This window comes from Malania oleifera, chromosome 1 (assembly GCF_029873635.1).
Source record: "Malania oleifera isolate guangnan ecotype guangnan chromosome 1, ASM2987363v1, whole genome shotgun sequence".
NCBI lineage: Eukaryota > Viridiplantae > Streptophyta > Magnoliopsida > Santalales > Ximeniaceae > Malania > Malania oleifera.
This window is the reverse complement of record NC_080417.1, coordinates 152,089,383-152,105,740: the sequence shown is the minus strand read 5'-3', so window position 1 is coordinate 152,105,740 and position 16,358 is coordinate 152,089,383. Positions and strand designations below refer to the sequence as shown.

General features: G+C 37.9%; 1 pseudogene; it reads right to left on the bottom strand.

The window, feature by feature from the left end:
• Window positions 1-11,978: 11,978 nt before the first annotated feature.
• On the bottom strand, window positions 11,979-16,044 carry LOC131149867 (kinesin-like protein KIN-12F; annotated as a pseudogene).
• Between the last annotated feature and the right edge of the window lie 314 nt (window positions 16,045-16,358).

The following is a 16,358-nucleotide window of genomic DNA, read 5'->3' as shown; positions in this document are numbered from 1 at the left end:
TCACAACAAGGAAGAGGACGAGACCGAGGATCTCGTGGAAGAAATTCTGGAAATTTTAACTCCAGAGAAGGTGGCAGAGGCAGAAGAGGTCCCACTAGAGGAGGACGAAATCAACAGAGCTATGTCCCACAAGGCAGAGGACAAGGAAGAAGAGGAGGATATAATAATCGCTCAAATGTAGACAAAAGAAACATTCAATGCTACAATTGTCACAAGTATGGACACTATAGCAATGAATGTTGGGGGCGACAACAAGAAAAGGTTAGCGAGGAGGCCAACCTTGCCGAAACTGATCATGCAGATGGAGAGTCATTGATGTTGATGGCACACAATGCAACTCCTCAGGACCAGAGTGTTTGGTACCTTGATTCTGGAGCCAGCAATCATATGACTGGCAGAAAGAACTTATTCTTTGAACTTAATGAGAAAGTTCAGGGGGAGATCTCTTTCGGCGATAATTCTAAAATCCCAGTCCAAGGGAGAGGAGATGTTTTGATCAAACAAAAGTCTGGAGATCATGCTTACATCTCCAACGTCTACTATGTGCCAGCCATGAAGACTAATATACTTAGTCTCGGACAGCTCGTGGAGAGAGGCTATCGAATTAGCCTCAGTGATAAGCAGATGGTGATAATAGATGCTCGAGGAAAGCTTGTTACTCGAGTTCAAATGGCAAAGAATCGAATGTTTCCGCTCGCCATCCAACATGATACGCCAAGGTGTTTGAGCGCTATCATTAAAGACAAAGACTGGCTATGGCATCTAAGGTATGGGCATCTAAACTTTGAAAGTTTGAAGCAATTAGGAAGCAAGAAGATGGTGAAGGGCTTACCCAATATTCATCATCCAAATGTGATATGTGAAAGCTGTATTTTGAGCAAGCAACACAGAAACAGCTTTGGAAAGCAAGCCGATTGGAGATCAACCATGCCGCTCCAGCTAATACACACAGATGTGTGTGGTCCATTAAGACCATTTTCGAATGGACAGAATCGATACTTCCTCACCTTCATCGACGACTACAGCAGGAAGACCTGGGTCTACTTCTTGAAAAGGAAGTCAGAGGTATTCGATAAGTTCAAAGAGTTCAAAACTCTTGTGGAGAAACAGAGTGGCTTCCGCATCAAGTCACTCCGGTCAGATCAAGGAGGAGAGTACAAAGACGAAGCTTTCCTGTAATTCCTTAGACAACAAGGGATTCAGAAACAGTTCACACCATCATACACTCCCCAGTTGAATGGTGTTGCCGAAAGGAAGAACCGCACAATCCTTAACATGGCTAGAAGCATGTTAAAGGATAAAAATGTGCCCAAGAGTTTTTGGGCAGAAGCAGTGTTATGTGCAGTCTATCTACTCAATAGGTGTCCGACGAAGAGTCTTGATACAAAGACACCATATGAAGCCTGGAGTACTCACAAGCCCAGTGTGAGTCATCTTAGGGTGTTTGGCTCCATAGCCTACGCCAAGATCCCAGAAGCAAGAAGGACAAAGCTGGATGATAAAGGAGAGAAGTGTGTCCTTGTAGGATACGGCGATAGCACCATGGGATATCGACTCTACAATCCCATCAACAAGAAAGTCTTTCATAGCCGGGATGTTATCTTTGAAGAAAATGAATCCTGGAAATGGGACCAGGCTGAATGTTCCAAAGATGCGGAATTGACACTTGAAGGAGAAGAACCTACACAGACAAGAGAAGTGGCTATCGAGCCACAAATTCCTGAGCTGCAGACACCTCCACATGGTTCACCACAGAGGAATGAAGCTCCATCACCAATTGAGCGTGAAATCTCAGACATGAGACCTAGAGGAGCTCGAAATCTAGCCGATCTGTATGAAAATACAGAACCAATGGAAGAATATGTTGCTCTAAACTGCCTGTTGCTAACTAACGACCCAGTTAGCTTTGAGAAAGCTAACGAAGAAAACAAATGGAGAAAAATGATGGATGAGAAGATTCAATCCATCAAGAAGAGCAAGACTTGGGAGTTGACAAATCTCCCGAAGAACCGCAAAACTATTAGTGTAAAATGGGTCTACAAGACCAAGAAGAACACTCAAAGAGAAATCCAGAGATACAAAGCAAAACATGTCGTCAAGGGTTACAGGAAGAAAGAAATGGAATTGATATCTTGCAGAACGTATGATCAGATTGCTGACATTTTCACAAAACCACTCAGACATGATATTTTTGCAAGACTGAAGACAATGCTCGGAATGACAAAATTAGGAGAGTCAAGTTTAAGGGGGGATGTTGAAGATTAAACTTGAAGACCGGCAGCCTACCTCCATTGAAGACCGGCAGCCCACCTCCATTGAAGACCGGCAGCCCACCGTTGTGGACATTGAAGATTTGCAGGCAACCTACTCCACCTACCAGCCCACCTCTATTGAAGATTTGCACCCACCATTGTTGATTATTTGATTTCTATAATTACTATAAATAGCTGAGTTGTGTGTGAGTAAATGTGAGCAATGTGGTGTGTTGAGAGTTGAAAGCCAGTGAGTGAGCGAGAGATTTTGTTGTTTGAATTCCTCTGTATTATTTTTCAGATTGAAATATACTTGTTTGGTATTTATCCTCACTGAGTTTCAGTCACATCCAGTGACTGAGTGTTCCTCTCCACCCATCATTCATGCCCTATCAAATGTATTCAAAGATTAAAATTTAGAATCACTATAGGGTACTCCAGGATCTCTCATTTGAAATTAAAAATAAAATAAAATTGAGAAGCAGGTCGGAAATCTGAATAAGGCAGTGTCTGGAGACTTGAGACACAAATAGTATATACAACCATTAATAATTGGTGGAGACCCAATTACCAAAAACTACTCACTACTTTAGCGTCAACACATGCAGCAAATCGAAAGAAATAAGAAAAGCATTTATCTTATTCAACCAATAAAAACTGCCTTAAGGTTTCAACCTAGGCCACAAGTAAGTACACACACACAAAAACTAGTAGACCACAAGTGAAAATCCCAAAATTTCCTTTGCACCCTCTCATCCTATGCACGAAACCTCCAAATTGGCTTTAAGTGGATAATCCTTTTGAATAAGAGGTACAACTCAATACAAGCCTCAAGAAAAGCTTCTGCTAGTTATTAAGTAATACAAAAAGGTAATATTATGTGGAATATTCTGATTTGGGATTGTATTGCGGAATATATTCTAAAATGCATACAACAATCCATTTAGGATTGTAGTATGACATATTTTAAAATGTTTATATCAATATATAAGTGAAGAAAGTGTAGTCTCGGTCACATATTTAGAAGACAGGTATTTGTAAACCTAAAATGATGTTTTATTTAGTTACATTAATAATGACTCAAAATATAATTATAACCATTGTTACCTATAAATATGTACAACCCATGTGGAAAATGCTCTATTTTAACTTTGGATCACTAGATATAGTGCCCTAAAATGATAAAATGATAGTGTACCGCATTTTAGAATGTACCAATTCACAATTCACCACCAAAGACCATTAGGCAGCGCACTAGGACTGCAAAGAAATGCTTAAGAAGTTAGAATCAATTGTTTTGCTTTGGTCTTAAATGACTAGGATGAAATTCTTTGCTTGAGGGAATAGATGAACTGCCACAAAATAATCCAAAATTCTCAATTTTCAATTTCTCAAATTGACAATCTATAAAAGTGGGGTGATTAAAGAGAACACTGCCTGAAAAAAATTATTTGAATGAAGAATCCTATTGTAGTCGATGATATCAAACATATTGTGTCTGGAGGGGAGATTAAAGAGGACACAACCTGAAAATTTATGTTTATCATTTGAATGAAGAAGTCTTATTGTAGTCAATGATGTCAAACAAATATTTTGTCCACACAATTAAGATAACTAGAAAGAATTTATTGGCGACAAGAAGGGAAAACATACCTTAGGTGTCATGGGGTCTTCATGACTTTTTTGCTTTCCTTGACATGCTGGTGCCTAGTACCACTTGCACCATCAGTTCTTTCAAGTCCAGCAAGACCGACAAAGCTGATTTTGCTGGTCTTTGAACTGCTATAACAACATGATGAGTTTCCCTCTGGCATAGGTTTTTTTCCAGATGAGAAAAAAGAATGGAGTTAAAATCACAATCATAAATCCATTATGTGTAAACATTAAAAAGAACACACACATCTGGAGATTATGCAGGCACAATCAGCTGAGCTTGCACTATTGCATATTGCAACAGATAGTAAAATTTGTCATTACATGAAACGGACCTAACTAATTTTGTTTTGGGACAATGGACCAAAAACTGATCATATAGAATTGTTACTTGGAAGGATCTTGTTGGATGGCAAACGCTTCCCCTGAGACATGTTTCTAGAAATCAAGTATAATTTCTAAACTTTTATGGCTACTACCACCATAATGCTTTGTGATGTCATTCAGAAGCAAAAATTATTTTGTCTTTAGGCCATTTGAGATGGAAGCATTATTCAAAAGCAATAATTTGAGTTCTATTACTCTTCATTTTGTTTGCGATTAAAAGGGGTTCCATAAATATACATATATACATATATACGTATGCGTGCGTGCATGTGTATCCTTATCTTGTTATTACATCTATTATTCAATGATATCTTGCATCACAACTCAAGGATACATGAAAAAATAAAATATGGAATCGAGAGCTCTTGGAATATATGCTGGTTGCTCCTTTCTTTCTAGTTGAAAGATCCTGCATCATAAAAGGTAAAACTTCAAACAACAGAGAAAAACTATGGAGGAAACGAAATGTAGAGATCCCACCCCTCTTCATAAGTTCAACAAAGCATCTTCATGAAAAGAGACAGTAGGTATCTTAAGATCTCTTGGGGACAATTACCTTCAAAATCATTGAGTAGAATGTCAAGTGATGCATATATTGCTACCTTGGTCAAAGTTTGAGCAACATCCTCATACTGATCATGAATACTTCCGTCAAACTCTCAACATAAAACCCATTTTTGGAGTTGTCCTTTATCTTAAATAGCTACCATTATTACCGTAAATTAAGAAAAAACTAGTGAAACACACAAAGGCATTGACAGTTTTTTCTTGAAAAGAAAAAGGGAACATTGGTATGGATAGTAGGAAGATAGCAATGCCTAGAGGAAAATCTCAATCCATTCATCCGTTTTTTTTTTTTTTTTAAGAAAGTTTTCTCAAGAAAAGAGCATTGGTAATTAGTCATCTGAAATCTCATGCTCCTAAACAAAAATCAGAGGGAACAAATGCTCATGACTACCTTTCAAAAAATTGTCAGTTGTCTCTTTTGATTAGCTTATGAAGGAACTTACTTTCTAAATTTTGGAGAACAGCATTTGAAAGATCCAAGGATCAAGTTTGGCAGGAAGTGGTGTATGAGAAGTAGGGTTATTATTGCAAAAATGTTTTCGTCAGGGTCATACAGAGGTTGTTTGTAGGTTGGGTGATTGTATCAAGGCGAAAACAGTTAAGAAGAACGAGATGATGGTTGAAGGGAAGAAAGAGAAGGTCAAAGCTTGAAAGGAGGTGCGAAGAAAGGACAAGAGTTTAAAAGAAGGTGCAAGAAAAAATGTGGAAGTGGATCCCATTATTGTGTCTGAAAATAAGGAGATTGGAAATGAGGTAAAGTAAGTTTCGGATAAAGGAAAATAGGTTTTAGAGGAGGGTAGTCCTCACCTAGTCCTCATTGATGAGGGATTGCATGCGGGTGGGTCGAGCAATAATGCTCAGGCAATTGGGAAGAGCGAGATGGTACAAATTGAAGGCCAAAAAGAGTGTAACACATTGGTGATTGAAAAAAGGTAGTAAGGGAGGAAAAGAAACTCCATAGGTGGTTGAAGATTGTGATGTGCATGAGTCGGGTGGAAAAGCGCAGGGTGAAGAGATACTTGGAAAGAATATGATGATAGAGAAAGGGGAGATTGTTGAACTTGCTTCGGACGTAAGAGATACGGGTTTGGATCTTGAATAGTTTCAGCTTGCTTATGAAAATGAGAGTAAAATACATGGTCTGGCCTCTGACAAAGGCTATGATTCATAAGGTAATTTTTCTCAAGCCAGGATTCCTTTGTTAAAAGCTTCTAGTAATAAAGTGGGGCAATCCCAACGGGTTGTTACCCGTCATGTAAAACTTAATTTATGAGATAAAAATGATGGTGTGGAACATGCGAGGTATAGGCATGTCAAAGAAACGCTTAAAGAATTTGATTAGGAAGTATTCAATTTCAGTGTTGGTGATTTCGGAACCGTTCATGCAGGAGGACTCTATGGTTCGTTTCGCTCAATTTTTAGATTTCCCTAACTATTGTTTGAATGAATTAATGGGAGGGAAAGTATGGGTAATGTGGAATGAGCACGATGATTTTGAAATAGTGAGTATGTCGAATCAAATGATAGTGGTATGGGTGGTCTTAAATGGGACAAAAGTGCTTGCCACCTTTGTTTATGCGAAATGCTCCTTCTATGAGCATAGGGGTCTTCGGAAAGATTTAGAAGCTCTTCAAGCAGGGTTTAATCCTTGGCTTATTGTGGGGGATTTTAACATTGTTCGGGAGCATGGGGAACGAATTGGGGGGCAGCCTAGACCTTTGGCTACTATGGAGGAGTTTAATAATTGTTTAAACAATTGTCGCGTTGTTGATTTAAAATCTCATAGTGGGCATATGTCTTGGTTTAATGGGCATGTTTGCTGACTAGGAGATGAACGAAGCTTGACCGGGCTCTTGTGAATGTGTCCTTCATTAATCGTTTTCAAACCGCTAGGTTGGAATACTTGGCAAGGAAGACGTCGGACCACAAACCTATGTTGATACATTTCTCAAATCACTCAACAAGATATGGGCCTCCTCCTTTCAAGTATCAAAATATGTGGAGTTCACATGAGAATTTTTTTCCTTTTATTCATCAGATTTAGATGGATCCAATTCAGGTGTCAGGCATGTGTAAGTTGGTTGTTAAACTCAAAAAGGCTAAAGTTGCTTTAAAAAGGTGGAATGTAGAGGTCTTTGGTCAGGTGGACCTTAATATCAAGGAGTTAGAGAATCAAATGATAGATCTGGAGGAGTAGTTAAAAAGGGGATATAGTTAGGAGGTAGAGACAGACTTCCTAGTTACAAAATGTGAACTAGATTACCGAGAAAAAAGAGAGGAAACTCGTGTCTCCAACAAAATTCATGTGAAAGGATCTCTGAACATCATTAAGGTCCCTAATGCCAACACCCCCTTCATCTAGGGGCTTACAAACCTCTGACCAAGCATACAATTTCATTTTCGCCCTACCACTTCTCTCTCCCCAAAGAAAAGAAGAGCGAATGGAATTAATATTTTTTATCACCTCTAAAGGAACTGTGAGAACCACTAGCGTATGAATCGCCATGCATGATAAAACATGCCGAATAAGGATGAGATGACCTCCCTGAGACAATAACCTCATCTTCCAGCTCGACGCCTTATTTCAAATTTTTGAGACCAACGAATCAAGCAATCTAGTAGTAAGGCGACTAGAACTCAAAGGAGCTCCAAGGTATATTGTTGGAAAATTTCCTTCCGCAAAACCTGTCAAGCGTAATAGCTCCTTTCTTCTGGAAATGTTGATCTTATTGGACAAAAAGAGAGCTGATTTCTCCTTGTTAATTAACTGGCCTGACCAACTTTCATACAAATCCACTGTCTTCAAAAGCATCTTCAAAGATCTCATTTCCCCATTAGCAAAAACAAGCAAGTCATTTGTATATAATAGATGAGAGATTAAAGGAGCTCCCCTCGGAAGATAAAAATTTCTAATCCTGCCTTCCTTAAAATTTCTTTTTAATAATCTAGAAAGAATTTCTTCCATCAAAATAAATAAATAAATAAGGGGATAGAGGATCACCTTACCGAAGGCCCCGTTGAGACTTGAAAAAACCCCTATACATACAATTCATCATGATCGAAAACCATATCATCTAAATACATTCGGCTATTAAGTTACACACATGACTAGAGAAGCCAAAACCCTCCAAGAACCAAATCAAAAATCCTTAGTCAACCCTATCATACGCCTTTGCCATATCCACTTTCAAAACTACATTTCCCCCTTTACTCTTTCTGTTGATTGAGTGAACCATTTCCTGCGCTAGAGTAATATTTCAAAAATACTTCTACTCGGGAGAAAAGCCCCTTGCTCCGGAGAGATAATTCTATTCAAGCAACACGTCAATCAACCTACAATAATTTTTGAAAAAATTTTGTATGCGACAGAACAAAGGCTAATTGGTTTGAACTTTTCAAAACTTCTTGGATCCTTCACTTAAGGGATAAGAACAAAATACGAAGACGTGAAAATTTTGGATAGAGGCGCTCCACTGAAAAATTCCTTGGCCGCTTCCGGTAAATCCTCTTTAACAAAATCCCAACAAGATTTGTAAAATCCGGAACCAAAACCATCAAGTCCTAGACTACTATCTTTTGGGATAGAATCAAGAGCTGTTTTTAGCTCCATTTTTGAAGGATCTCTGACTAAGTACTCATTTTCATCCTCAGATATCTCCCTAGAGATAAGGTGGCTCAAATTAGGTAATATTCTATTAGACTGTTTCGAGAGAAAACTTTGAAAATGCTTAACCACACCTTCATGGATCTCCTCAGGGGACACCAAAACTGTACCATCCTCTAAGACCATAGAATTAATGGTGTTCAACTATGTAAAGAGTTGGGATATCAGAATATTTGTATTGAAAGTGACTCGGAATTGGTGGTGGGTTGGATCACTTCTGAGATTTGCTCTTCTTGGTACTTATGGGACTTTTAGGAATTGTTAGAGGAGGAGCTTCAAGGCCTTTAATTCTCTATAAAACACCAATTTAGATAAGGTAATCAAGTGGCGGATTACTTGGCTCATCAAGGAGAGAGAGGCAACACAAGGAGATATTTTGTAGGTGATGTGCCGCCAAGTAAAATAAGAGGTCTAATTCGTATGGATAAGATGAGTATTCCAAACTTTCATTTTTAATTGGCATTTGGTCCTCCTATGTTTTCCGCAAGTTTCTTATTTTGCAGGTTTTGTCTTCAGTTTGCAAGTATTTTGGTTTTTGTTTGTGTTTGTTTTGTTTTGATGAATATGGTTTTGTTTAGTTTGGTTTAGTTTGATTCTTGGGTTGTGTTCTGATAGGTTTGTTTGGTCTTTGTTACTTGGGATGGTTTTGCTAGTTTATTTTGTAAATCTCTTGTGTCTTGTTTGTAACCACGGTTTTCCTCTGCCATAAGTGAGGGCTATCAATAAATTTGGGTTTTTTGTAAAAAGAAAAGGAAAAAAAAAAAAACATCTGAAAGATCCAAGGAACAATTCCCTGGTGAACAATGGCTGAGTGAAACTTAAACATGACACTGGGTGGGTCTCATGTATGTTTTGTTCTGAGAAAATATTTCTTTAATTGGCATGTCACAATATAAAGAAAATTCATAGGAGTTAATTAACTCCATATTTTCGCCACGAAAATTGAAGAACATAATGGAATTAACAAAATGGTAACTATGAAGCCATTTATTTGTTGTAAACTTCATATTAGATTTGATATGGTTTGAGTGTGAGTGCTTATTTGATCATCACGGCACATATTCAATTTATTTACATTCAACCTCTCGATTTTTGTTTGTTCAGTTTAGATTTGCTTAAAGTTTTTTGATTTTATCTAGGTCTGTTTAGATTTGTTTCTTATTTAGCATTGTTTGGATTTGTTGTTCTGGTTTGGTTGGTTTTTTGTGTTGTTTTTTGAGGGATTTTAATTTCATTATCTGTAATCTCTTAGTGCTTCTCTTGTAACCACGGTATTACTCCGCCAAAAGTGAGGGCATATCAATAAAGATATTTAATTTTAAAAAATAAAAAATCCAGTCCATCGACTTTAATCTAAAGGTTCAAACTAAATGGATCCAGTTGAGAATTGAAAGGCATACACACAACTATCATGCAAGAAAGTAACCTGAAAATTAATCTTCATTATCATTGAGAGCTTGGTATAGATGAAAAATCTGAGAATCACGATAAGTTATTATTGTTATTTTTTTAGTGACTTAGAACCTTGGGCGGCCGGGGGGGCCACTTGGACCCTTACCTCCTTGCGAAACCAGGGGTGAACTGGCCATGCCCACCACAGCCAGGAGTCCCCATAAATTAATAAGCATGCACTCAAAAGACCAAAAAAATATAAGCTCAAAAACAAAAGGCAGAGAGAAGAATATAGAAATCTGCAAGAATTGTTCACTGCTAGGATCAAAGGGGGATCCAATGCAAGGCCATTGGTCCAAGCACTAGTAAGGTCGTCTCTTCCTTTTCTTTGGCTGATTTTAATTACTATAAGTGAATCTTTAATGCTTTTAGAGTGAAGTGCTATTACGTACCTTCTAATAACCCATGGATATAATTTAAAGGTACTTTTGTATTGAAACCACATCCCCCCCCCTCCTCCCCCCCCCCCCCCCCCCCCCCTCCCCCCCTTTGTTGGAGCTTATAGAGGCTTTTCTTTGATTGGAAGGATGACTCTGCATCATTTCTTTGATTGGGAAGGGTGACTGTATAATGGACCTTGCATATTAAAATTTTGATTTAGGTGTATTTATGAATATTGTAAGATTCTTTGTTTAGGCTAAAATGTGTATCAAGAGTATATTTTATACTTCTCTAGAAGTACTTATTGTCCAAGTTCTTATCATGAGTTTTTTTTTCTTTTTTTCCTTTTGGGTTGTGAATACTTGTTCTACTTCCAATCATTTTGTCTTAGTGGATTGGCTACAGATGGTTAACAAAGTTTGTACGCTCTCACAAGAAATCCAACCTAAATAGCGCATTAAGCTTTTGTGCCCTTGAACGAGATCAAGTGGGATTGAAAGCAAGAATGCAACATTTTAAGAATTGACATGAAAATGTTTCTAAACCATCCTGAAAATTCAGACATGAGACTTCCAAGTTGTAGCATGAATGAGCTACTCCTCATTATGTAGCCTTGGCCCAGTGAAAAGAAAAGATTTGCATATTACTATATAATTTCTAGCTAGTATGGAGCTTTCATTTATAAAAAAATGGACTCTATTTCTTCTTTAGAACTCATAGAGTTTCATGTACTATGTCTTATTAACCAAATTGCTCGCAGTTCCAAATCTACAGCTCATTGAAGGGAATAGTTAACAATTAAGTCAAATTTACAGATCAATTTTGAAAATTTTCTAAAAATTTTCTGAATTTGGACAAATTAATTGTTTTGTTCCTAATCACACAAAATTTGAAGGATCATTTTCTTAAGCCAAAAACTGCATCATTTTTGCTCCTGGTTTTCTCTGATTGAGGGAGGGGAGGTCCGTTGTGGAAACTCATTATAAATGTTGGAATCACAAAATAAATATTACAGTTGAGTTAGCTACTGTTCAAACGGTTTCAAATTGCTTCTATAGATATATTATTGCTCACCCAATAACTGCAATAGGTTCCAGGACCTCTTCAACGACTCTGTTGCTTTGGTTCCATATCTCATTTTTCTGTCCGGAGATAGTGAATGGTTCTGCAGATAATTTTCTGTACAATTTTTAATGAGACTAGGTCATAACACAAGCAGTCGTGTGACTTCTCTCTTTTTATATTGTTAATAAAATTCAATTTCTCCATTGCCCAAAAAATTCAAAGATTGGGTGTTGAACAAATCCATTATGGTCAAATACTTCATAGACAACACCAAACACTTCACTTAAAGTAAAACTAAAGCTTGTGCAGATTTTCATTGCAGAAAAAATCTTTGAAAACCAAGCAAAGCGGTATTTATAGCATCTGGTGGTGAGGTACTAGGAATTGAGGTGATCAGTGAATGGAAATCTATGCTCCATCTCACGAAATTTTTTCTTTAATTGACATGCCATAATCTAAAGAAATCTTGTGAGGTGAAGTAATTTATTCTCAAAATATGTACCGTATCTCAAGTTACAACAATAAGGCTTGTAACTATTATCGTGCAAGAAATCCACTTCAAAAATGTAATCTTCATTATCAATGAGTTTTGAACAGATGAAAGATATCATATAGTCCCACATATTAAAAAGTAATCAGCAATGCACTCGAAGCACCAAAGCAAATATTAAGGGGAAAAGAAAGACAAAGAAGGAATAGAAGAAGAAATTGAATGTTGAAATCTACATAAACTATACATTGCTTGGACCCAAGTGGGATCCCATGCAAGGCCATTGTGGAAGTACAAACAAATCTCTTCGGATGATTTGAACACTTCTGCCAGTGACTTAATAATGCTCTTGGTATATTGCCCCAAATTCTGCTCTCCATGCCTGGTCATCATCTGCTGTTGAGATTGTGTTGTTGTGTACCGTGTCAGAATCCTCCCGGTATAGCGGTGGTAATGCAGATTCTGGCAACCGACTCTCTGCAAGGTACTGTTTCATGGTGATCATCTCCATCTTGTGTTTTCTCTTCATTTTCTCTATTTGCTTCTTCAGCTTCTCATTCTCTTGCTGACCCTTCATAAAATTCTCCTGCATTGTTTGAAGTCATGGGGGAAAAAAAGTGAAACAACTTGTGCAAGTAAAGAAGAAAAAAATATAACAAGACAAGGGCAAACATATGTTACCATCTGCAATTGATGATGCTTCCTCGGCTTCCCTCAGCCTTACGAGAAGTTCTCCAGCAGCATGAACAGCTTCTGCAGTGTCTTTTGAGTTGAATTCTAAGACTCTTGTTCTCCCTCTTCAAGTGTGCCCTCTCCCTCTCCCTCTCTACTCTTAGGGCTGAAAGCTCTGAAGTTAGAGCCTTTGCAAAACGAGATCCATTTCCTTTAGCCCCTGCCTTTGCAGCTGCCCTCTTCACCTCAGCTATTCCTTCCATCATCAACCAATGGTTTTCAAGCAAGTCATTATGCTTAACCTGTAGTTAAGCATAGTGTTCAACCATTCTGGCATGCCCAAGAACTGATCTTTGGAGTGCATCATCCAACTCTTCACTGCACTTCTTCTCTGATCTCAACTCCATCTCCACCTTCTCTGCATGCCGACGATGGGATTCTAAATCAACTCTAAGTTCATCTGTCAAAGAAATCCAATCGCTCTCCATTTCTGTCCACCTCTGCCTTTCTCTCTCCAGCTCTTCATTATTGGTATGAGAATCTAACCTACTTGCACACAAATGGATGGACTGTGACATTAAAGAAGATCGTAGTTTCTCAGTGGACTTGTTGGGAAATGCATCAGTATATGACTGCAACTTGCTCCTTAAAGTTCGGATTTCTTTAAGAAGTGCTTCTCTCTCATTAATATCAAAGGATGTGCTCCTGTAATCATAATCTACCCCTTCCAGGACTTCCTTTATTTCAAATTTTTCCGTTATCATCTCTGGTTGATTCTCATCATAATTGCATCCCAATAGCTGAAAAAAAAAAAATGTTACGGATAAGAACAAAAGGTAGTCAAAAACAGCACATATATGATGCACAAGATCTGGGAATGCAAAGAAAAACCTTGGTTTCATTCTTCAATGAATGATATTCTTCATTTTGGAGCCCCTCAACTGGTATGATTTCTTTTTTTTGAAGGTTCAAGAAGAAGAGAATCACTTATTTGACCCTGTTCCGAAATAAAAGTATGTTCTCTCTCATTTTCTGTATCGCTGTACCTGCAGGATTTTAGACTTTAACAAGTGAAAAAAAAAATCACAAACACTCGGGTAGTTAAGAAAGCACAAACGATTGAATAGAAATTGTCACCAGACGATTTAGCTCCTCAATTTTAGCTGCTTGCTCAGCACAAACAGTTTCAAGCTCCCTCTCTCTGTTGATGGCTTCTGCCAAATTTCTTCTCGCACCCTGATTACAGAAGCATAAGAACAAAAAATTTTAACAAAACAAATGTATTTACAATATATGCTTGTTAGTGGGTTAACTAATTTGACATATACCTTAGGCAGTTGATCTATTGATGCATTAGGATTCTGAGATTTTTCTTCTGAAACAATCCACGTTTTCAAGCTATCCTCTACTTCAGCAGTACCATTAAATCCTCTTTGTTGGCAAGATGCGCACAGGAAAGAAGCAGATGGTTGATCAGGCCCTTCTTGCAATAATGTCTGGATGGAAGCATTGGGTTTGTCAACTTCTGAGCATGGTTTAAATGTCAAGTTTTCAAAGGAGAAGGCAACTGAAGATTTATTTGATGTAGACTGCTGTTGGTGATAGTCAATAATCTGTAAGCCTCTCTGAAGACTGGCAGCCAAAGACTCAGTGGGGCCTGGAAATATCTTGCTTGACCGCAGTGATCGAATGTGATCACATTGTTTTATTGAACTCTGTATATCAAGCTTGGAACTCTCCCAAAACATTATTCTGGCTTGCCAAAAAATCGATGAGAGGACTGTGCTTTTCCTTTGGGCATTGCTAAATTTAGGAGACTCAGACAATGTTGGATCTTGGAGGACTGCGGCCTGCTGGCATGAACTTGACTCATTGGTGGCAATGGTGAGGCTCCTAACAGAAGCAACATCTTCCTCATGTGTGAGTTTTTTACCTGGATTTTCTGTATTGACTTCTTCAGTTTCACTTTCTTCTATACAGCTTATCTCATGCTCACTCATGTCTGCCTCAGAACTTTCTTCTACAGAATGAAACTTGAAGCTATTTCTCTTGTCAGACAGATTACTTGGGTTCTCTTTGCTTGAACTCTGCAAGTTATCTAGCTGCATGTGTAGTTCCCTTACATCGCATTCATCAACAGGAACTACTTCCTCCGAATCATTATCCAAAGCGGGGAAGGATCAAGAGCGATTCAGGCTCACTCTTAATTGATTTAAGCTTTTGCGTACATTTCGTCCCTTGAAATGTCCATTACTCCCAACTGAGTTGCATGTGCTTGACTTTGCTCTGATAAGTTCTTCCTGCAACCACCAATACACATTTCATCAAATCCCAGTTCAGTTTGACATCAACCTGTGAAGAAACAGAAAGTAGCATATTACTCCTGCAGGACCACTTAATACCTTCAACTGGCGAATCTGATCACTTAGATCGTTAACATCATCCTCAGTTATTTCATTAATTACTGGCTCATTATGTATGGGATTTTGCACGCTGTCCAAATCTGAGTGTGCTCAATGTTTCACCAGTACTTCTGCATTCAATTACAGCAACAATTATTTCCACCGTGTGTTTGGGGGGGGAGGGGGGGGGGGAGGGGAGTGATGCTTTGAAACAAATGACAAGCAAACATTCTGTTTAGAAACTTTCTCCATGTAAAAACTAAAAGACTTGGCTATTCAGTAAATGGGTCAAGTTGTTAAAATAAAATTAAAAAAAATAATCATGTATTTTCCAGCATTGCACTACATGTGACATTTACTGTTAACAAAACTTAATATCCCAAGGTTCACATCATGATCAGTGAATTTTTTTACAAATAAAATTCTTAAAGCTTGATATGCATAGTTGGCCTGCAACTTAATAGCTTTAGTTTTTTAGGTAAAATGGTAATCTAACAATGTATCAGAGCTGGTTACTGGAAGGTTCTAGGTTCTAGTCTTGTTGCCCATGTTTATTGTTTGGTGTTTAAAAATTTATTTTACTCCCTGTAATGGGTGCTATGTATCGTGTATTTATCTCCGTGTGCTGTCGGGGCTGCACATGTGGGGAGTGTTAAAACTTGATACACATTGTTGACTCACAATCTAATAGTTTAAACTTTTAGGTAAGGTGAAAATAAAAGAATTATGCAGTCAAATACCTGTTATCTGAGATATGGCACATATAACTGTGAGCTTGGCATTCCCACCCAGTGATTCTCGCAGTAAATGTGTTTAAACAGGAATTTTTGTATGGAACATCTTCGGGCGTCCCATACTGGGTCCCTTTCGCCAGAATATTCACCAAGTGCCTGCATTGACAAAGCGCAACAATATTTACAGAGAAGCCATATCTCCACTCAACCACAGCTTTCTACTTCTAAGCCTAAAAAAGATTTCTGTTAATTATTAAAGAGCAATATGATGAGGTAATGCCCACCTAGAATGTGGAACATTCCATTTACTGTTGTTGTATGGCATGACCTCTAAATTCATATGCTAAGTGCACTTATATTAATATACAAGTGAAGAATGTGTAGTGTCGCATACTTATGAGAGGATGTTCAGGCATTCAAAAGAGAACTGTACCACAAAATCCTTCATTCTTACTACTAAATGTGTACTTCTCATGTGGAAACATTCCATTGAAAATTCTGAGCACTAGATTCAGTGTTCTTAAACGGCATTGCACTACATTTTAGAATGTCAATATCAGTTTGCAATTCAACAAGGTACTTATTGAGAGGTAAGTGTAGAAGTCCACCACCAATTTGTGGACCCCACATCAAAGAATA